Source organism: Microcaecilia unicolor, chromosome 2, assembly GCF_901765095.1.
Source record: "Microcaecilia unicolor chromosome 2, aMicUni1.1, whole genome shotgun sequence".
In the NCBI taxonomy this organism is placed as follows: Eukaryota; Metazoa; Chordata; class Amphibia; order Gymnophiona; family Siphonopidae; genus Microcaecilia; species Microcaecilia unicolor.
The window spans coordinates 292,978,913-292,988,221 of NC_044032.1; the positions used below are offsets into that span (position 1 = coordinate 292,978,913).

Below are 9,309 nucleotides of genomic sequence, written 5' to 3' on the forward strand. Positions count from 1 at the left end.
AAAAAGGGTTTGGAGAAGTTTCTGGAGGAAAAATCCATAGTCTGTTATCGAGATAGACATGGGGGAAGCCACTGCTTGCCCTGGCTTGATAGCATGGAATCTTGCTTGCTGCTATTTGGGTTTCTGCCAGGTACCCGTGACCTGGATTGGCCACTGCTGGAAACAGGATAATGTGCTAGATGGACCATTGGTCTGACCCAGTATGGATATTCTTATGTTCTTATAATAGAATCTTATGTTGTCTTCTGTTAACTTCTATAGGGGCAGTATGAATCGAGGATCTAATTCTAATAGCCAAGGGTTCAATTGCAATGGTGAATAAGAGTGGGGACATAGGACAACCTTGCCTAGTTCCTCTGGTAAGGGGAAATTCCTCTGACCTACAACCATTAACCAGGGTAGCACTCTTTGGTCTTGCATAGAGGGATTTGACCCACATACAATAATTCTCCCCCACTCCAATCCCATTTGATTCATAACTTCAAATAAGTATGGCCACTCCATCCTGTCAAATGCTTTTTCCGCATCTGTAGTGACGTAGAGGGCTTTTTCTTGTCTTTTAGCAATGATATCAAATTACATTTATAGCCCTTCTAACATTATCTCCTAGTTGCCTTCCTTGAACAAACCCAGTTTGAACGCTATGAATAAGTTTTGGGAGAATTCTACCCAATCTGTTGGCTAGTATCTTTGCAAAAATGTTAATATTCTTGTTTAGCAGAGCTATTGGTCTATAGCTAACGCATGAGGATGGGTCTTTTCCTGGCTTTGGTAGGACAACCACATTTGCCTTATACATAGATTTGGGAAGTGGGACACCTAGCAAAACATCATTAAAGAGGTTAGCAAGAACCCATGAGACTCTGTGATTCATAACTTTATAATATTCCATTGGGAACCTATTTTATCCTGGGGCTTTGCCTGACAGAAGATCCTGCATCACTTGGACTACTTCTTGCTCTAATATGGGAGAATCAATGTCTCTTGATCTTTCTCACCTATCTTGGGGAAACCCAAACCTTCCACATAGTTTTAAATTTCTTCTCTGGGACAGGTAAGTTCCAAAGTACATAATTGTTCATAAAAACATCTAAAGTCTTTTGCAATGTCTTCATGAGCAGTCTTACCCTCCCCCATTTTAGAAATGATTCTGTTAACCTACTTATCAGTTTGTTGTCTTTTCAGCTGCCATGTTAATAATTTCTCCAAATTATTACCATGTTCTAAATAATGTATTTTGGTCTTCTGCGGCAGATATTCAATCTGATTAGTGTTCAGTTTGTCAGTCCAGTGTTTAAGGGATTTTATTCTTTTCATAAGTAGCTCCAAGTGGTGCCTCTCATGAACTCTTTGAAGAAACACTACATTTTCTACAAGAGTCTGTCTTTTTTGCATTTGCACTTTTCGAGCTCTGGAGGCAAGTTGAATTAATATACCTGTCATGGTCTACACATGTCTACACATAAAAATTATTGATCACATACGGGTGAAATAACTGTTTATTACTACACTTACTCGCAGTAGGTGGCTTTGGAGTCCTGGTTTGTGTTTATTAGCAGTTGAATGTTACCAGAGACATTGATATTGTGAACTCGTTTTATGTATGCTTTCCCAGCATCCCATATCACTCCCAAGGAGACTTCAGCTGTAACATTTAGAGGGCCATTTTTGATACCATGTCAAAATCCGACTTTGGACATTTTGTGGAAAACACTCAAAAATTCAGTAGCAAACATGGCGAGTTTCAAAACAGAAAAATATCCAACTTTTTTTTTCCCCCAAAAGGCCATTTGCTAGATGTTGTTGTGCTCAGTGTGTCTACCTTTTTGGACCATTAAAAAAAATCCAAGTGAAAAATGCACAAAATTAAGCTATTGGGATGTAGAAGGGGCTGGTATTCTTAGTAGACTGGCCACACAGACATTCCAGCAGAGCAGTGGGGCACTGCAGTGGATTTAACATAAAAGGTCCCAGATACGCAACTCACCATTACCCCTTATATTGTGTGGTAAGCCCTCCAAAACATCTACTTTACACAATACAATAGCCCTTTTGCCTTCAGGTGTCACCTGTATTGTAGGTACAGTGTATTTTTAGTGGGTTTTGGAGGGCTCACACTTTCCACCACAAGTGTACCAGTTAGAGTGGGATATGGACCTGGGTCCCCTTCTCTACAGTGCACTGCACCAACCACTAGGCTACTCCAGGGACCTGGTTGATGCTCTAATAGGACTGGCCATAACATCTGATGTTCTCACAGAGCCTGGAATGTACTGTTTCTTTCACATCTTTGGGTGTACGAGGGGGTCAGTAAGGGAGTAAGGGAGGTCATGCCTTAATCTCTCCAGTGGTCATCTGGTCATTTAGGGCCCCTTTTTCTGACTCAGTCATAAGTATATAAGTACATAAGCATCGCCATGCTGGGACAGACCAAGGGTCCATCGAGCCCAGAACCCTGTCACCGACAGCGGCCAAAAGAACCAGCAATTTGTCCTGCCCATCCTAGAAATACTGTATTATTCGCTCGTCCATTCAATAACATTCTATGGCTTTTTCCTCCAGGAAGCCGTCCAACCCTTTTTTGAAGTCCGCTAAGTTAACCGCCTTAACCACCTTTTCTGGCAGCGAATTCCAGAGTTTAACTACGCGTTGAGTGAAGAAATATTTCCTCCGATTCGTTTTAAATTTACCACACTGCAGCTTCATCGCATGCCCCCTTGTCCTAGTATTTTTGGAAAGCATAAACAGACGCTCCACATCGACCTGTTCCATTCCACTCATTATCTTATAGACCTCTATCATATCTCCCCTCAGCCGCCTTTTCTCCAAGCTGAAGAGCTCCAGCCTCTTCAGCCTATCCTGATAGGGAAGTCGTCCCATCCCCTGTATCATCTTTGTTGCCCTTCTCTGCACCTTTTCCAATTCCACTATGTCTTTTGTGAGGTGCGGCGACCAGAATTGAACACAATATTCGAGGTGCGGTTGCACCATGGAGCGATACAACGGCAGAATAATAACCTTATTTTTGTTTTCAATCCCTTTCCTAATGATACCTAACATTCTATTCGCTTTCCTAGCTGCAGCAGCACATTATCAACGATAACACCTAGATCCCTTTCTCGGTCCGTGACTCCCAACGCTGAACCTTGCATGACGTAGTTATAGTTTGGGTTCCTCTTTCCCACATGCATCACTTTGCACTTGTTCACATTAAACGTCATCTGCCATTTAGATGCCCAGTCTTCCAGTCTCGTAAGGTCTTCTTGTAGTTTTTCACAATCTTCCCGCGATTTGACTACTTTGAATAACTTTGTGTCATCGGCAAATTTGATTACCTCACTAGTTACCCCCATCTCTAGGTCATTTATAAATATGTTAAAAAGCAGAGGTCCCAGCACCGATCCCTGAGGGACCCCACTAACTACCCTTCTCCATTGCGAATATTGACCTTTTAACCCTACTCTCTGTTTCCTATGTTTCAACCAGTTTTTAATCTACAGTAAGACACTACCTCCAATCCCATGTTCCTCTAATTTCCTCTGTAGTCTTTCATGAGGGACCTTATCAAATGCCTTCTGAAAATCTAGATACACAATATCAACCAGCTCCCCTTTGTCCACGTCGTCAGAAGAAGGCGGGACACAGCGAAGAGAAGCGCTTTTACTGGCTGGGAGCGCTTTCACTGACGCTGCCGGACTGGAGGTAAATGTAAAAGCAAAAAAGGAAAGGGATCGATGATCGATTGTGCATCGTGGGGGAGAGAAGAGGGCGGGCAGGGGAAAGAGAGACATGGATGGGATGGCAGGGCCCAGGGAGAGAGGGGAATTGCTGGATACATGGGTGAATGGAGGGGGGCAGGGGAGAGAGGAACAGATGGGAGGGCAGGGCCCAGGGAGAGGAGAAATTGCTGGAAATGGAGGGGAAGGGAGAGGGGACAATTACTGGATGTGGATGGAGGAGGGAAGGGCAGAGAGGGCCAAGGATGGACTTGGATGGGATGGCAGGGCCCAGGGAGAGAGGGGAATTGCTGGATACATGGGTGAATGGAGGGGGGCAGGGGAGAGAGGAACAGATGGGAGGGCAGGGCCCAGGGAGAGGAGAAATTGCTGGAAATGGAGGGGAGGGGAGAGAGGAGAATTGCTGGATGTGGATGGAGGAGGGAAGGGCAGAGAGGGCCAAGGATGGACTTGGATGGGATGGCAGTGCTCAGGGAGAGGAGAAATTGCTGGAAATGGAGGAGAGGGGATAATTGCTGGATGTGGATGGAGGAGGGAAGGGTAGAGAGGGCCAAGGATGGACTTGGATGGGATGGCAGGGCCCAGGGAGAGGAGAAATTGCTGGAAATGGAGTGGAGGGGAGAGAGGAGAAATGCTGGATGTGGATGTATAGTAAATTTAAAACAAATCGGAGAAAAGTTTTCTTCACCCAACGTGTAATTAAACTCTGGAATTCGTTGCCGGAGAAAGTGGTGAAGGTGGTTAGCTTAGCAGAGTTTAAAAAGGGGTTGGACGGTTTCCTAAAGGACAAGTCCATAAACCGCTACTAAACGGACTTGGAAAACTCCAAAATTCCAGGAATAACATGTATAGAATGTTTGTACATTTGGGAAGCTTGCCAGGTGCCCTTGGCCTGGATTGGCCGCTGTCGTGGACAGGATGCTGGGCTCGATGGACCCTTGGTCTTTTCCCAGTATGGCATTACTTATGTACTTATTGTTGAATTTAAGGGCTGGATCGGAACACTTTGAAGGCAGATGCTGAAACTGGAGAAAGGATAGGGACAGGGGGCTACAGATGGTAGACAGAACACATAAGGACACAGGAGGATGCTGGACATGGTGAGAGAAAAAATATCAAACGGAAAGAAGACTGCATAAAACAGAAGACACTGGGACCAAAGCGAATAGAAAAACTAAATGATCAGACAACAAAGGTAGAAAAAAAGTATTTATTCAGAATTTATTAATTGGAATATGTCAGCTTTTAGAAATGTGCATCTGTGATATTTTGCATGTAAGTTTCAATTTTTCTAGTATTGCTGCATGCTGAGTCTGACTTCTTGAGGTAACTTTCCATTCAGTATTTTGCCTTCATATTTGTTGTGTCATGTGTTTTTCATGTGTGATCAAGGTACAGTATCCTGCTAGCGTGTAGTATTTGCAGCCCTTTTTTTTTTTTTTTTTCACAAGGTAGTGTATTGGTGTTATAGAGCCTGGTGTAATTACAGTTCTGCCTTTCCATGCATAAGGTTGTAGCTCGTCCTGTCCTTGGAATTAGTGCTGTTATGGTTTGGTAAGGTTCTGTGTTTTTGCACAAGTTTGTGTATAGTGTTTTGCAGTGGAGAGATTGTGTGTCCGCACCTCTGACCCCCCGGGGTTATGAGAATTTGAACTACTAATTGTGGACTTGAACTGAATAATTTCTTGGGAGGGGGGGTTTCATGATAGCATTGTGCTTATTATTTAAATCAGTTTTTCTGTACAAGTTTAGCTTCATTTGTCTTTATTTGAAATTTCATAAATAAAAAATTTTCTAAAAATGGAATAATCTTATCAATGGGCAGGGCTGGGCTAGGATGGGGCCCCACCAAATTGGTCTGCATGGAGGGGCATAATCGAACAGAAACGCCTATCTCCATGGGCGTTTATCTCCGAGAACGGGTCCGTGAAGGGGCGGGGCGGATCGTATTTTTTAAAAGAAAAAGACGCCCATGTTTTATTCGTCAAGGTGTGAGCTGGGCGTTTTTGCTTTTCAGCGATAATGGAAAATGAAATCGCCCAGCTCAAAAACGAATAAATCCAAGACATTTATTCGTGGGAGGGGCCAGGATTCATAGTGCACTGGTCCCCCTCACATGCCAGGACACCAACCGGGCACCCTAGGGGGCACTTTTACAAAACCAAAAAAAACAGGTAAAAGAGCTCCCAGGTGCATAGCACCCTTCCCTTGGGTGTTGAGCCCCCCAAATCCCCCTCAAAACCCACTGCCCACAAGTCTACACCATTACTATAGCCCTAAGAGGTGAAGGGTGGCACCTACATGTGGGTACAGTGGGTTTGGGGGGGTTGGACGACTAGTAGCATTAAGCAGCACAATTGTAACAGGTAGGGGGGGGATGGGCCTGGGTCCACCTGCCTGACGTCCACTGCACCCCCTAACAACTGCTCCAGGGACCTGCATACTGCTGCTTGGGAGGAGGGTATGACATTTGAGGGTGAAAGTAAAAAGTTGTGAAACATCATTTGTTGTGGTGGGAGGGGGTTAGTGACCACTGGGGGAGTCAGGGGAGGTCATCCCCGACTCCCTCTGGGGGTCATCTGGTCATTTAGGGCACTTTTGGGGGCCTTATTCGTGAAAAAACAGGGTCCAGGAAAAGTGTCCTAAATTCTAGCTCAAAACTGTTCCATTATCGGCGAAGGGCGCCCATCTCTGTTCGCCCGATAACCACGCCCCAGTTCCGCCTTCACCACGCCTCCGACACGCCCCCGTCAACTTTGTCCGCACCCGCGACGGAGTGCAGTTGAAAGCGTCCAAAGTTCGGCTTTCGATTATACCGCTTTATTTGTTTTTGTGAGAAGAACGCCCATCTCCCGATTTAGGTCGGAACTTGGGCGTTATTCTCGTTCGATTATAAGCTGGATGGGGTCCCGCACTTGCTAAGACCGGCCCTGTCCACGTTTCTTCAACCCTTCAAACAAATGCAGCAGATTGGTGAGGCAAGACTTCCCTTCACTAAATCCATGTTGACTTTGTCCCATTTGTCCATGCTTTTGAATATGCTCTGTAATTTTGTTCTTGATTATAGTCTCTACCATTTTGCCCGGTACCAACGTCAGACTCACCGGTCTATAATTTCCCAGATCTCCTCTGGAACCTTTTTAAAATATCGGCGTTACATTGGCCACCCTCCAATCTTCCGGTACCATGCTTGATTTTAAGGATAAATTACAAATCAATAACAGTAGGTCTATCAGCTCATTTTTTTAGTTCTATCAGTACCCTAGGGTGAATACCATCCGGTCCAGGAGATTTGCTACTCTTCAGTTTGCAGAACTAAAAACAAGTCTAGACCAAAACATCTAAATTGTAGCCCTGGATATTTTTGTTTTGTTCCATTATGGCAGAAAAATGTCCAAGTTCTGGGAATGCACAAATCCCACCCCAGACATGCCCCCTTGTGATTTGGATACACTGCAGATGAATTGCATAGAAAATAGTCTTAACAATGTGTTTCAAAAATAGTGATTTGGACATTTTTCCAAATAAAACATCCAAATGCCACTTTGTGCCGCTTTTTCTGTTTCGAAAATGAGCCCCTTAGTGTCAGATATTCTCTCCATTTTTCTATCATAACCTTTTGTGTAGCAGGGTTATTTAATAAATGAACCGTTCTTCCCTTCCCTACCACCACCTCTCCTGTAAGAATTATATGATCTGAGATAATAATCAATAAATACATAGGTTGGACCACAGGCCTACAGATTTTTTGTCCACAAAGAAGTCATCAATCCTAGAATAGGAGTAATGTGTACCAGAGTAATATGCCAATTGCTTCTCTAACGAATTGTGTACTCTCCATACATATTCCAAAGCAAATAAGTGAAGGCATCTTTTTAAATGCTTCCCTTCCCTAATCTCATCTCTACTCCTACTTTTAGGCCTGTCAAATTTCCCCAGTCACATTGTTATCCCCCCAATAATATCTTGTTTCCCTTTCTGTTGAATAATTTTTAACAAGTCAGAAAATAAAGAACCCTTATTACCTGTTGGATCATAAACATTAAGGGCCCTGTTTACTAAGCCGCGTTAGCGTTTTTAACGCACGTTAACCATGTACACACCTATAATATCCCTATAGGTGCATACATTAGTGCGCACGCTAATTGTAGATGCATTAAAAATGCTAATGTGCCTTAGTAAACAGGGGCCTAATTATCATAAATTTCCACTGATTGATTCTGCCCACCAACCAAACGTATCTTCCCATATCATCCTTCCCAGTATCATATTCTACTAAGGGAATATTTTTATTTGTCAGTATGACAACTCCCTTTGTTTTGGAACTGCCTGAAGAGTAGTATATTCTATTCCAATACCTGTATTTTAATTCTTGCATTTCCCCTGGTTCCAATTTAACTTCTTGTAGTACAGCAATATCCAACTGCTTATCACATACACATTTCAGTATCTGCTTCCTCTTAATTGGGTGATTTAGCCCTCCACTAAACATCAAGGATCAATATACCATCAATAAAAAAAGAGCTTATCTAAAGTGAACAATGGTATAAACAATGTACTGTAGAAGTGCAGGGACAAAATAGGGTTCTTCAAAGATATAGTTCTTCAAAAATAGGGAGGAAAAGACCTCATAACAACCAGAATCCACAATCACTCCTGTTGAATTGCAGCCATTTTAACATGTGGTCGGTCCATAAATAATCATAGGTCAGAAAAACCTCCCAAAGTAATGTATCATTTAATGGATCCCAAAAAAACTTTTAACAACTTTATTCTCTAAATTGACATCCACTAAACAGGCAGATAGAGCGTACTTAATAAGCGGTGCACAGTTGCTTTACTCGCCAGTTTACCGAGTCATCTATTGTGCGGAGGTCCCGACGGGGACCCATTTCATGACTGCTTCTTCTGGAGACCCAGACATCTATTATCCTTTCTCATGGGCGTAGTTTGGGGGGTAAAGGGGGCATGCCACCACCTGTATTGCCGATCGAGATTCTGTCTACCCCCTCCCTTCCTCCGGCGCTGCACTCTTCAATCTATCTGGGCTCCCGGCAGCGTACACATGCTGCCTTTGCACTGCTCCAGAACTCAAATGCAAAGCGCTGATAAGGAAGGCTAAGAGGGACTTCGAAAAAAAATTGTGTTGGAGGCAAAAACACGTGAAGGGCATAATCGAAAGGGACGCCCAAGTTTTGCTGAGGACTTCCTTGCAAAACGTCCCGGTGGAGGGGCGGGGAAACCCGTATTATCAAAACAAGATGGACATCCATCTTTCGTTTCGATAATACGGTCGGGGACGCCCAAATCCTGAAATTTAGGTCATCCTTAGACTTGGTCGTTTCTGATTTTTGGCGATAATGATAACCAAGGATGCCCATCTCAGAAACGACCAAATGCAAGCCCGTTGGTCTTGGGAGGAGCCAGCATTCGTACTGCACTGGTCCCCCTGACATGCCAGGACACCAACCGGGCACTCTAGGGGGCACTACAGTGGACTTCATAAATTGCTCCCAGGTACATAGCTCCCTTACCTTGTGTGCTGAGCCCCCCAAAACCCACTCCCCACAAC

At 44.0% G+C, this 9,309-nt stretch overlaps 1 long non-coding RNA gene across 1 annotated transcript; it reads left to right on the forward strand.

The window, feature by feature from the left end:
* The first annotated feature begins 267 nt into the window (after positions 1–267).
* LOC115462426 lies at positions 268–8,937 on the forward strand. The gene is made up of 3 exons (XR_003940841.1): positions 268–350; positions 6,195–6,198; positions 8,906–8,937. It is a non-coding gene; the product is annotated as an uncharacterized LOC115462426 (long non-coding RNA).
* The last annotated feature ends 372 nt before the right edge of the window (positions 8,938–9,309 follow it).